This window comes from Rhinolophus sinicus, linkage group LG09, assembly GCF_036562045.2.
Source record: "Rhinolophus sinicus isolate RSC01 linkage group LG09, ASM3656204v1, whole genome shotgun sequence".
NCBI classification, from domain to species: domain Eukaryota; kingdom Metazoa; phylum Chordata; class Mammalia; order Chiroptera; family Rhinolophidae; genus Rhinolophus; species Rhinolophus sinicus.
This window is the reverse complement of record NC_133758.1, coordinates 59367521-59370451: the sequence shown is the minus strand read 5'-3', so window position 1 is coordinate 59370451 and position 2931 is coordinate 59367521. Positions and strand designations below refer to the sequence as shown.

The 2931-nt window shown below is 45.4% G+C and overlaps 1 pseudogene; it reads left to right on the top strand.

Annotated features, from left to right (window-relative positions):
• Positions 1–259: 259 nt before the first annotated feature.
• On the top strand, positions 260–2193 carry LOC109438866 (phosphoglycerate kinase 1; annotated as a pseudogene).
• Positions 2194–2931: the final 738 nt, after the last annotated feature.

The following is a 2931-nucleotide window of genomic DNA, read 5'->3' as shown; positions in this document are numbered from 1 at the left end:
AATAGCCCAGAAGCAGGCAGTTTACATAGGAGTAGTCATTTCCTAATCCCTGAAGAATACTGCAGCAGTCCAGTAGAGGAGGTGGCTTGTGGAGGGTTATCTTATTCCAGCATTGCTCAAACCCTTCCAGTGGTTCTTGTACATTGCTGGTGGGAATATAAAATGGTGCAGCTGCTGTGGAAAAAATTTTGGTGGTTCTTCAAAAAGTTAAACATAGAATTACCATATAACCCAGAAATTCCCCTCCTAGGTATATACTCGTAGATTCTGCACACAACCTCCAGTGCAAGTCAGCTGCTCTCTCTGCCGCTGTCTGAGCCCCTAGCCTCTCACCACTGCTACACAGTATATTGCCAAGATGTCGCTTTTTAACAAGCTGACTGTGGACAAGCTGGACATGAAGAGAAAGCGGGTTTTTTTATTTTTATTTTTAAATTTATTGGGGTGACAGTTGTTAGTAAAGTTACATAGATTCAGGTGTACAATTCTGTATTACATCTTCTATAAATCTCATTGTGTGTTCACCACCCAGAGTCAGTTCTCCTTCCATCACCATATATTTGGAAAGCGGGTTGTTTTGAGAGTGGACTTCAATGTTCCTATGAAGAACAACCAGGTAACAAACAATCAGAGGCTCAAGGCTGCCATCCCAAGCATCAAATTCTGCTTGGAAAATGGAGTCAGTTGTTCTTATGAGTCACCCGGGCCAGTCTGATGGCATCCCCATGCCTGACAAGTACTCCTTGGAGCCAGTTGCTGTGGAACTCAAATCTCTGCTGGGAAAGGATGTTTTGTTCCTGAAGGACTGCGTGGGCCCTGAAGTGGAGAAAGTGAAGTCTTCTGTTGACCCAACTGCTGGGTCGGTCATCCTGCTGGAGAGCCTTTGCTTTCATGGGTAGGAAGAAGGAAAGGGAAAAGATGCTTCTGGGGACAAGATTAAAGCCAAGCCAGCTAAAGCAGACAGATTCCAAACGTCACTTCCAAGCTAGGGCATGTCTATTCCAATGATGCTTTGGCACTGCTCACAGAGCCCACACTCCATGGTGGGAGTCAGTCTGCCACATAAAGATGTATGTTTTTATTTTTTATTGGGGAATATTGGGGAACAGTGTGGTTCTCCAGGACCCATCAGCTCCACATCAAGTCATTGTCCTTCAATCTAGCTGTGGGGAGTGCAGCTCAGCTCCACATCAAGTCGTTGTTTTCAATCTAGTTGTGGAGGGCGCAGCTCTGCTCCAAGTCAAGTCATTGCTTCTCACTGGGCTGTGTGGGAATTGAACCTACGACCTTGATGTTAGGAACACCATGCTTCAACCACTGAGCCAACAAGCTACCCCACCCCGGCGGCTCAGCTCCAAGCTCAAGCTGTTGTTTTCAATCTAGTTGTGGAAGGCACAGCTCACTGGCCCATGTGGGAATTGAACCGGCAACCTTGTTGTTAAGAGACCGTGCTCTAACCAACTGAACCGTCTGACCACACCAGTGGAAGTTTTTTAATGAAGAAGGAGCTAAACTACTTTGCCAAGGCCTTGGAGATCACAGAGCAACCCTTCCTGGCCATCCTGTGTGGAGCTAAAGTTGAAGACAAGATTCAACTTATCAAAAAGTCGTTATGATGATTATTGGTGGTGAAATAACTTTAACCTTCCTGAAGATGCTCAATAACATGGAGAGATTGGCACTTCTCTGTTTGATGAAGAGGGAGCCAAGATCATCAAAGACCTGGTGTCCAAAGCTGAGAAAAAAGGTGTGAAAATTACCTTGCTTGTTGGCTTTGTCACTGATAAGAAGTTTGAGGAGAATGCCAAGACTGGCCAAGCCATTGTGACCTCTGGCACAACGGCTGGCTGGATGGGCTTAGACTGTGGTCCTGAGAGCAGCAAGGGCTAAGCAGATTATGTGGAATGGACCTGTGGGCGTATTTGAATGGGAAGCTTTTGCCTGAGGGACCAAAGTCCTCATGGACGAGGTGGTGAAAGCCACTTCCAGGGGCTGCATCATCATTATAGGTAGTGGAGACACTGTCACTTGCTTTGCCAAATGGAACACTGGAGGATAAAGTCAGCCATGTGAGCACTGGGGGTGGTGCCAATTTAGAGCTCCTGGAAGGTAAAGTCCTTCCTAGGGTGGGTGCTCTCAGCAATGTATAGTACTTTCCTGTCTTTTGGTTCCTGTTCCCATCCCCTAAGTCAATTCCGTATCTGCACTTGGCATTAGCTAAAATCTTCCCCCATGTCAAGATTCAGCTAGTGGCCAAGAGATGCAGCATCAGGAACCCTTACACAGTTGCACAGCATCTCAGCTCATCTTTACTGGATTTGCCTACATCCTTCAAGATCCCATTTGAATTTCTTAGTGACTGAACCATTATGCATTCTAAAGTGCATATATTTATATTTTGCCTGTTGAAAGAAAGTCAGCTGTTGGCTTAGTTCTGTTTTTGAAGTAGCTTATTCTGATTAGCTTTGTCATTGTTTCACTACTCAGCATGGAAACAAGATGAAGTTCCAATTGTTGGGAGGGAGGGAGATGAAGTTGGTGATCTATGAAATAAATAATAAAAGTATCCACTGAAACTAGAAAAGAAAATAAAATAGCAAAAATAGCAAATTTTATATATATTTTCCAAACAAAACAAACAAACAAACACAGAAGCCCTTCAGTGGCTCCACAGCTTTGCAGAACTAAAATCCACACCCCTATGGCGGGAAGCAGGGCCCTCCATTCTGCCTTTCCAGACTTTTCTTCCACTAGACCTTCTTATACAGCTCCTAGGCTGCTACTGGCTTAAGCCCAATCCTGTTGGCCCAACTCCACAAGGCCTTCTCCAGTTCCTAATCTGAGAATAACTGGCCACTCCTTCACCACCTACCACCCAACCCTGACCCCTCCCAGGCCTCAACTCTGCATTATCTAGACTCACACAGGGCT